The following is a 9,562-nucleotide window of genomic DNA, read 5'->3' on the forward strand; positions in this document are numbered from 1 at the left end:
ACCCGTGTTGTGCAAGAGGCTCTGGGTAAGCAGTGTATGTTGTCAGAAGGATGTTGGTTGCCTGCAGCTTTTTCTGCTGGTGGTAACTTCATATGGGCTGTTTTGGGGTGAGAAGGTGGTTTAACATTCTGTGGTGCATCTTTCTTTTTTGCAGGTGATGAGGAACCTGCTGACTGTGGGACTCGTGGAGTTGATGAACTGTGGAGCTTTCTTTAAAGGAGGATGGCCTGAGACCTGTGGCCCCTGAAAGCTAAGTTGAGGGATGGGTGCTGGGGGGGACAAAGTTGGGAATTGCAGGGAGGGGTTTTAAAGTCAAGAGCTGGGGAGAGGGCTGTCTGGGAACTGTCCCTTTGGGCAGGTAAAGGCAGTGGGTTACTCTTCAGTGTGATGTCAGCGTGTGCCAGGCAGGGCAGCTCCAGCCTGCGTGTGTCATGGTGTAGTTTGTGTGGTCTGTTGTCTTTTGTGTCTCAAACCCTCCTTGGGTCCCAGTCTCCTCTTTGTGCTCCAGGAGCACAGCACTCGCCTTGCAGCCCATCCTTAGGTCTTGAGCATCATCTGTGCTCACCATCGTAGTGCCCGTGGGGCGCTGCTTTTCTTGCCTGAACTGAAAAGCCCAGCTGGGCCTCGTGACTCGGGTGTCTCCTCTTGATCCTCTTTTTGCGCCGGTGTTGCGGTCGGTGTCGTCAGCCCCGCTCTGGAGGCTTCTCTTTCACAGGGAGAATCTCTCTTTTCTGGGCATTCTTCCCTGTGTCCTTGCATTCTTGGGTCTTGCCAAGGCTTCTCGTGCATCCGTCTGTTTCAGTTCTGACTGTAGCTTCTTGTCACGGTTTGCCATGTTTGACCTTTCTCTGGGGCTGCCTTACGGGCTCCTTACTGCTGAAATCACAAGTGAATTGAGTATAGGAATATTGGGACTAATGTGTTAATTAAAGGGATATCAGTTCAAATTGCATGCCTGTTAAAGACTTGTGCAAACTGACCACTGCTTGACCTAAGCGACTTGACTTTGGACTGGACTTGTGACTTGACTTAGCCTGAGTGTCTGGAGTGATGAGGCCTTAGGCTGCGATTCTAATTAATCTTCAGCTGAACTCCTGTGATGAGCCTTAGTTAGACCTTGACTCTACCAGCTGTAATAATATGGAAACAAGATGTGGGCAAGATAATTACTCAAGACGATCTTCTGAACTGGGAAGATGCATTGACTGAAAGTTAAGTGGGAGCAACTGGACAAAAGCAGAATGTGGAAGACTTTTCCAGCTGAGAAACAAGTGGAAGAGAGCAAGACTGGAAGCACCCAGCTCGAGCTGCAGTAAACTGGTTCTGTGGCAGAACTGAGGGTCTGAGCTTCTCTCTCAGGTTGGAGGTGAAGACTGGATCCAGCTGCACCTAGGCTCTGCCCTGAGAAGAAGCTGAGAAACCAAGGAGGTCCTGTCTGAAGCTCACAACTCGAAAGGAGGGACTTTCTGGACTCTTCAGCACTCATCTCATGCTTGTGGTCCTGTATGTCTTGCCACCTGGTGGCATCTGCATTGGAGGAGGAGGTTTTTTGTTGCTGGGAGTTTCCTCTCATGCTTGTGTCACATCCTTTGTGTTTGTGTGTTGTGTCTCTGTGCTGTTGGGTTGGAGCTGCTCTCTCTGGAGGCTGTAGCAACTGTGGGATTGGGAGAAGAAGAGCAATGAGAGCCTGTGGTTCATGTTGCGGTGCTGTGCCTGTTGGGATGCAGATGGAGCATTTGAAGTGAAGTAGCAGCCCTCAGCAGGGGAGGGTGGTCATTTTCATAGTGTTTTTGAGAAGGGGTGGCTGGAGCCATAGCCAAGCAGGCTGGGTGTCCAGGTTGTTAAGGCCTGAATGTGTGGGGCGTAATGTTCGCCTGTTTTTTAGCTCCCTTGTAGGTAGTTAGGATCTCGAAGATGTTTCTAAATGGGAATCTCTGGAATTGCATCCAGCTGATTGCTTGTTACTGCTTTTTCAGATGCAGGGAGAGGAGTCATACAGCAGAGGGTGGTGGAGGAGAGGAGCAGAGCGCGGTGAGGAGCTGGGTCGGTGCGTATTGAAGAGCCTGGGTGAGTTGTCCTCTGGTGTGGGAGGGAAGGTGTGAGTGGTGCCTCTATCGACTGGCTCATGGTTCGGGTTTGTTTTGTAGGTGCAAAGCCCCGAGGGAAGCGGGAGATCTGCACTGGAGGTGACTCGAGCAAGGTCAGTGACAATTAGCAGGCTGATCTGGCAGTTGTTTTCCAGGTGTTGTGTTGTCAGTGTGTGATGAGCATCCCTTGTTTGTGTTTTCCAGGCAGCACACAGGGCTGGACGTGGCAACCCATAACCATCAGAGGCCGGACAGGTGAGCCACGAAGGTGAGAGTGGTAGATGGGAATAGCTGTGGGCAGGCTGTGGGCTCAGGCAGTGTCTCAGCATGTGCTGTTTGCTTCAGTTTTGCAGCCTTGGAGCAGTGGAGCAGCATGCCAACGGGCCATCTGTGGAGATGACACAGGCGTCAGCCAGGTTGGTGCCTAGGAGAAAGTTACCTGTGGGAACTCAGTGAAGCATTTACCTTTTGGGTGTGTAGGTGCTGTGCAGGCTGCTGTTGGGGTTGGGTGGGTGTTTGGGGTGAGCCAGGGTGGTAGCAAGGAGGGTCGTGGGACTTGTCACAAGCACAGCAGTGATTTGGGTCTTTTGGTATCTTAGATGCTACAAGCAAGGATGGCCTCAGCATCTGATTCTGGAACCGGCAGGTGAGCAGAACAGCATGGGGGTTCTGAGCAGGGGATATTGAAGAGGTTGGCAGTGGCTGGTGTGATGCTTATCAGTACTACTTGTGAGTTTGTCGTTGTTTTTCCAGATCACTATGGCAGGAACATCCCGGCAAGGACAGCTTGTCGAGGAGGATGGCTGCAGAGCCCTGGCCATCTGAAAGCTAAGTGGAGGGGCTGGGAGGAGGGGACAAGGTTGGGGGTTGGAGGGGGGGGTTTCAAAGTTGGTGTAGGGGAGAGGACTGGCAGGGCACAGTCCCCTTGGGGCAGGCAAAGGGACGCGTTACTCTTCAGCACGATGTCAGCGTGTACAGGGCAAGGCAGCTCCAACCTGTGTCTGGCGTGTACTTCATGTTGTCTGTTTTCCGTGTCTCAGACTGTATGTTCCTTGGGTCTTGGTGCCTCCATAGCCTGGTCATCAGCAGGCACCTCAGTAGCCCTCCCAAGAGTCCGGAATGCATCACTTCACAGGCACAGAGCCTGTTGAGCCCTTCTCATCTCACAATTACAGCTTGACGCATGGATCTCTTTGGCGTGTGTCACATCCTGGCTGTTTCTGAGCGTTCATCTCTTGCGGTGGCCAGCCAGGTGCTGCCCGCAGCTCTGCTCTTGAGTCTGCTGTTTCCACAGAGTCATTTTCTGGGGTTTCATCCCCATGTCCTCACTGGTCTTGGGTCTTCAAGCATGGCTTCTCACACATCCCTTATTCTGGTTTTGATGGCAGCTCTCTCTTGTGTTTGTGGCTGCAATTGCCTCTCCTTGGCAGGTCTGCTTTAGAGCATCCGTGCCATCGTGGCACCGTAGGGCTTCTCTGCCGGCATAATCTTCCCTGTGGGAATCTTTCACTGAGCAAGGACAAGAGACTTATAGAAAGTTACAAAGGTCTTGTGAAAAAAAGATCCTGATCTTGTTGAAACAAGAAGATGGGGAAGCACGTGCTTTGCTTAAAATGTGGCAGAATTGCCGAAGTTGCTGTAGCTGAGTGACCTCTGCTCGTGACAAAATCAACAATATGGAAACCAGACCTTCAGCATTTAGGCTGTCCACCTCCAACTGAAGACCTACCCACCGTGTGTCCTGTACCTCGCAATCGGAGTGAGAAATTCACTAACCAATCAGAGTAGAGTAACTGTGTATCTGTATTAGGTGAAGGAAACTAATCACAAGTGCATAAATGTACATAGCCTTGCTACTTCAGGGGGCAGCTTTGTGTCTAACCCCCTCTCGCCCTGTGTTTGCCTAAATTAATGAAATAAATGAAAATACCTTGGCTCTGTATATATTTTGGCATCTTGCATACCAGGTGAATGACCCCACTTTTGGTATAACGAGGTATAACACTCGCGGCGTCCGTGTGTAGTCCTGGTCTGTGTGTGAGGGTTGGAGCTGCCCTGCCCAGGGATGCAGCAGTACTGAAGATGACAGGGTAGCGTAGCTTTATGGGGCTGTGGAAGTAAGTTGGTCTGGACCAATTCTGTTGGCAGAGACCATATGGTCCATCTCTGGGCAAACAGGTGTAGGCAGCTGCCACGGTTGTGTTCGCTTTTCTTTACGGTCCAGGGCTAGGATTGGATCCAGCCACACCTAGACTCCTCTGAGAAGGAGTTTAGAAAGCAAGGGGGTCCAGTCTGAACCTCGTGACTGGTTGGGAGCAGCAGTTAGTGTGGAAGGGGAGCGGGTCAGATCTGGAAGGTGCCTTAGCTTGCACAGATGGGGCTCCCTAGCTGGGTTTTCTTCTTCTAGCTGTAGTGAGAAGGTATATGCAAAAGGCAGAGAGACCTCTGGCCTCACCAAGCTACCTGTGGCTGTGCAGGTGACTTGCTTTACAGGGTGTGTTTGTGTTGTTTCAGGTGCAGAGCAACAAGCAGCAAGGCCAAGGGCACGGAAGAGGGGAGCAGAGTGCCGGCTGAAGAAGGACAGGCATCCAGCGCCGGAGTATCGGCAGGACAGCTGGTGGTTCTGACAAGCTTGAGCTTCTCTGGCTGGATTTTCTGGGTGCAAATCCAAGTGTGAAGCGAGATGTTATCAGCAGAGCGGCCTCTGGCAAGGTGAGTGATGGATGGGGTGCTGAAGCAGCAGGTTTGAGGGGCAGTGTTATGCAGAGGGACAAGCCAAAAGGCACGGAGGGAGCAGAGCGCTGGAAGGTGAGTTGGCCGACAGTGTTGGAGGGAAGAAGCAAGTGGTGGCTGTGTTGGCTGCCTTCTAGGTGTTGGGGTTTTTATTTTGGAGGCACAAAGTCAGGAGCAGAGCAGGACATCAGCACTGCAGGTGACTTGGGGGAGGTGAGCAGTGACTAGTGGGCTGAAGTAGCAGGTGTTTTTTAGGTGTCATGTTGTCAGTTGTTCTAGGAGCATCCCTTGATTGTGTTCATAGGTGGTACACAAGGCCGCCTAGTCCCCTGGGGTCCCTGCCTGGATGGTTCAGGATGGCCTGGTGCTGCGAATTGCATTTCCAGAGACAAACAGCAGCTTGGCAGCTTGTGGTCAGGACTCTGGAGAGATTTGGGAAGGCCCCAGAGCACCTTCTGCATCCTCTCACAGTCAGCATGTGAGCGAAGTGATGCGGGATTCCTACCTCTGTGCCGGCCCCACGTGCCACCTTTTCCCCTGTGGTTCCAGGCTGTCAGCATGGGAGAGACTTGCTTCCCCTCCAGGTCCAAGTGTTTCCCAGTGCATGAGGGACCTGCCACAGAACCTGAGCTTTCCTATTGCATTGATTGAAGAGCTGCATAACATTTAGAACCTGGTGTAGGTTGGCTTCTTCCTGCTAAGAAGCCATTTCTTCACAAAATGCTTTTATTTGTTTAAGATGGAGACATACAAGTAGCGGTGACCAGATCTGTGCTTGAAAATGGACTTGATGGAGAGTACCAAACTTCTCTTTCATTGCAGTCTGTAATGATTTTTTTGGCCTCAAATGTTTTTTGTGCTGCTTCTCAAACACGCTTTCCCAGCCTTTTTTTAAATGTAAGCAGACATTGAAAGAAAAACCAGCACTAAGAATATTGATGGAGAAAGAATTGTGCACAATTTCAGAACTTCACAGACTTCTTTATAAGACTTACTTATTTGAACAAGTGACACACTTGTTGCTAATCAATTAATAACGCATTATTTTTCACTTCATAATGGAGTCACAAGCTGCTGTCACCAGACCCTGGTCTCTGGGAGGCTCTTTGTAGAAAATCATGCATAGGAATAGGATCATCCTCTAGGAAAGCTGGAAACACTGTGGTTCATAAGTTGGATTTTTTTGTGGAGTAAAACCTGGCCGTGTTGGGCAAGCCTCTTGGAAATACCCCTGCTTTCCTAGGAACTTGCTGGAGAAATCCCAAGGCAGACTGACCATGACACCTGAAGCAGATACCAGCCACCGGTGTGTTCAGATGCTGAACAAATATTTCTCATCCTCCCTTTCAACTGTTGGAAACCTGCCAGAGTTAAATCCCATCTTTAATTTCTGGAGCTTTGCTGTTTTCCTTATTTTTCTGCCTAAGGTGCATGATCTGAGGTGTTAACTTGAACTTGGACTGGAAGATGCAGTTAAAATACTCATCTTTATGCAGAAAGCAACCAGGGAAGACATTCTCAAGTGTAAGTGTGGTAATTAATAAGATTGTAATGATGAGAAAATTACAGTTTCTTCTGGAAATCACTAACAAGTTACAACCAAAGAAAGAAGTGGATGTCAGGATAAGGGACCCTATGACCCATATGGCATTGGAAGACATGGATTAGGACTTCTGTGGTTTGGCTTGACAAAAGCAGTGTGGAAAAGACAGCTGAGGAGGTTCTGCTCCTCTGTGTCATGATAGAAGAGGAAAATGATAATGAAATGTAAAACTCTGAAGTAGCTCAGTGAGTTTCCATGTTCTGCTTATTATAGGGACAACTGAAATTCCCCATATAGATTCTGTGCTTTAAAAAGCAACAGTTCAGATGAACAAAACTGATCTCAGCTGGTGCATTTCTTTACCAAGTGGGGTTCTATGGTCTCTTTGAGCAGTCTATCAGCTGAACTGCTGGGATTTTCCATTTATTCTTTTCTTTTGATTTTACATGACTAAGAGTGAGTTATGTGGAAAATCAGCTCCAGGAAGCTTATCTCAGTGAAACCCAAGAAAAGGTAACATGCATAAAATAGGATGAGCTATATCCTGAGAAACTTTATTAATCAGGTTAAAAGAAGATACAGAGACCTGAGAGTATTTTAATGTTACATAAATATTTTTTTAATATATAACAGCATCACCTGACTTGGTTTATTTCTCCATGCAGAAAAACTCATAGGTATGTAAAGCAAAAAGCTCAGGTCTTAAGAGGCAGTATGGGTTACTTTAATATATGCCAATTGGTGTGGGGAGAAATTCATTCTGTTGTAGTAAAAACATCTCCATCTTAATAGACCTAGCAGACTTTATTTGTTTACAAAACCTTTAGTACCAAAAAATACATTAATAAAAGAGGCTAGAAAAACATATTGGAAATATTAGTCTGTACTGGCAAAGGATTCTTTTAACAATTTTACGTGAAGATTTTCCAGAATTTGGGGGGAGGGGGGGGAGAAAAAGAAATTTACCTGGAAAACCATGCTGACTGCAAGAGGAAGAACACCATTTGGCATCTGATTTTTTTTTTTTTTAAACTGACTTTTGTTACCTAACCAAACACTTTCACTTACTGGTTTTATCAAAGCTACAACAATTGTGAGAACATCCCACACTAATATGAAATTAGTTTGTTGTCTAATCAAAAATACTTTAAAATAACCTCTGTCTCTGAGCAGGGCTTGGCCTGCTAAACTCACAGCTCTGATCTTGAGGGAATGAGTCCTCAGAGAAGAGCAGGGACAGGACTGATGTCATTCACAACATTTTTCCCTGGCTGCCTGGAGCCTGATAGCTGGTTCCAGCTCTTCTACCTTCAGCAGGGATCAGTGGGAATCTCAGCAGGAGGTTTAAACACCCCCCTCTGTCTCCCAGCAAAGGTCTGCTGTTGTGTGTTCACATCTCCTTCACACTTTCCCTGCTCCTGCATTTTCTCCAAGATCTTTTCTCCTCCTCTTTTGAGGAAGATGCCAGAGTGACAGTAACAAAAGCTGGAACTTTTGGTAAAAATACATTCAGTATTTCTGCATGTCATGGACTTCTAGGCAGTGTTAGGTGCTTGCTACAGCTACAGCCATCTCCAGGTTTTCTCTTAACTTTCTGCAAGGGAGCTGTGCACAGTGGTAAATAGCATGATGCAAATCAGACTCACCATAAACTCCTGTGAGATGGGCAGTTGTTGTACAGAGCATCTTTGAAAGGGGAGCAAAAGCAAAGCTCAAGGGATGACATGATACCTCTCTAATGGTTTCCTGACTGATTTGCATGTATGCAGATTTATGCATTCTGTTTGTATGTACTTGTTTCCCAAAGCTCTGTATGATTCATTTATTTCATCCTGGTTTTGTAGTAGCTTGAAATTTATCCATGCACTGTTCAGTATCTGGTCCTATTGCCCTCAAAAGTGTTGAGGTTCCTCAATCACATTCAGCTGTTCCCCCTAAATGACTTCTTCAGGATCAGGTTGGAAGCACCTGAGGAACAGAAACAGTCTTTTCTTATGCTGTACTGACAGGTACATTTTCACTTTGTCAGTTAAAAGGTAAGTAGGTCCACAGATGAGGCTCTGGAGGAATGGTTCAAGATGCAGCTTCTCCCAGCTCAGATGCCTTACACAGACTTGCAGGCTGCTGCTGAGGTAATCCTTTTCTTATTTTCTCCCCCTCAACAGCAGAGTTCAAAGCTCTTCTAATTGCAGGGGACCTTGGGTGGTTCTTCCTTGAGAAATTAAGTGGACAAATTAAAATGCATCTTTCATGGCATTTTCACTGACACCTCTTGTGCCTGGAGGTCAAATGTTTTCATTTATTTATGGAACTTGGCATTGTTATACTGAAGTAGAATTTGATGGCTGTTATTATTTCTACTACTACTATTATTGTTTTCTTTTTCTCTCTTTTTCAAGTTAGCAGTTTAGATGCAGAGCAACACAAGCATGCTTGCTTTCTTTAGGAATTTCTTTCTTTCCAAGTCTATTTCTTTCTTTCTAAATCTTTCTTAATATCTTCATACATTTATCTCTGAATTTATTTCTTCCTTTCTTTCAACGTGGCTTTCTTTCTACAAACTATTTTTTCTTTCTGGCTGCATCTTTTCTTCCTTGCTTTCTTGCCCCCTTTCCTGCTTTAGCACCCCCCTTCCCTCTGTCTTGCCAGCCCCCCCCCCCGGCCCGGCTTCCCCTTCCCTCCCGGCTTTCCCCCTTTCCCGCCCCTTTTCTCGCTCCCACCCCCTTTTCTTACCCTCCCTCTTTATTTCTCTCTCGCCGTCCCCGCCGGGAGGGGGGGGAGGGGTCGGACGGTTGTGGGGGGGGGCGCCTGAGCGGGGGTCGCGCGCCTGCGGGGGGGGGGGGACCGCGTGGGGAGGGGTGGGCGGGGCGCGTGCCCCCTGCGGCGGGAAGCGCGCGGGCGTCTCGCGGGGGCGGGGGGAGCAGCGGCCGCGAGCGCGGGGCGGGAAGAGTCGCGCGCCTGTGGGAGGGGGAGAGGGGAGGGGGGAGAGCGCGTGAGGGGGAGAGGAGGGCGGGAAGAGCGCGAGAGGGAGAGAGATCGATCCCTGAGGGGGAAAGGGGAAGGGGAAGAGCAGCTGAGAGGGAGAGGAGAGGGTGAGAACGGTCCCTGAGGGGGAGAGATGGATTTCTTAAGGGGGGAAATGGATCCCTGAGGGGGAGAGATGGATTTCTTAAGGGGGGAAATGGATCCCTGAGGGGGA

The 9,562-nt window shown here is 48.5% G+C and overlaps 1 protein-coding gene and 1 long non-coding RNA gene across 12 annotated transcripts in view; both read left to right on the top strand.

Moving 5' to 3' along the window:
- C2CD2L (C2CD2 like) overlaps nucleotides 1-2,937 on the top strand; it is a 34,005-nt gene extending 31,068 nt beyond the window's left edge. For 5 of the 9 annotated variants that reach the window (XM_051638580.1, XM_051638583.1, XM_051638582.1 and 2 more), the window contains 6 exons: nucleotides 155-2,067; nucleotides 2,148-2,200; nucleotides 2,292-2,355; nucleotides 2,433-2,503; nucleotides 2,687-2,733; nucleotides 2,841-2,937. The gene's annotated coding sequence lies outside the window, so the exon portion shown is untranslated. Of the gene's footprint in view, nucleotides 1-154; nucleotides 2,068-2,147; nucleotides 2,201-2,291; nucleotides 2,356-2,432; nucleotides 2,504-2,686; nucleotides 2,734-2,840 lie in introns of those variants that run through there. The other 4 variants (XM_051638575.1, XM_051638577.1, XM_051638574.1 and 1 more) reach the window with 4 other exon arrangements.
- Nucleotides 2,938-2,958: 21 nt separating this feature from the next.
- LOC127393483 (uncharacterized) lies at nucleotides 2,959-8,728 on the top strand. 3 transcript variants are annotated; one of them, XR_007891463.1, is made up of 3 exons: nucleotides 2,959-4,799; nucleotides 5,560-6,344; nucleotides 8,393-8,728. It is a non-coding gene; the product is annotated as an uncharacterized LOC127393483 (long non-coding RNA). The 3 variants fall into 3 exon arrangements; XR_007891462.1 differs by lacking the exon at nucleotides 8,393-8,728 and adding an exon at nucleotides 6,997-8,385; XR_007891464.1 differs by lacking the exon at nucleotides 8,393-8,728 and adding an exon at nucleotides 5,125-5,298 and having other exon boundaries at nucleotides 6,064-6,990.
- Nucleotides 8,729-9,562: the final 834 nt, after the last annotated feature.

The sequence above is a fragment of the Apus apus genome, chromosome 22 (assembly GCF_020740795.1).
Source record: "Apus apus isolate bApuApu2 chromosome 22, bApuApu2.pri.cur, whole genome shotgun sequence".
In the NCBI taxonomy this organism is placed as follows: Eukaryota; Metazoa; Chordata; class Aves; order Apodiformes; family Apodidae; genus Apus; species Apus apus.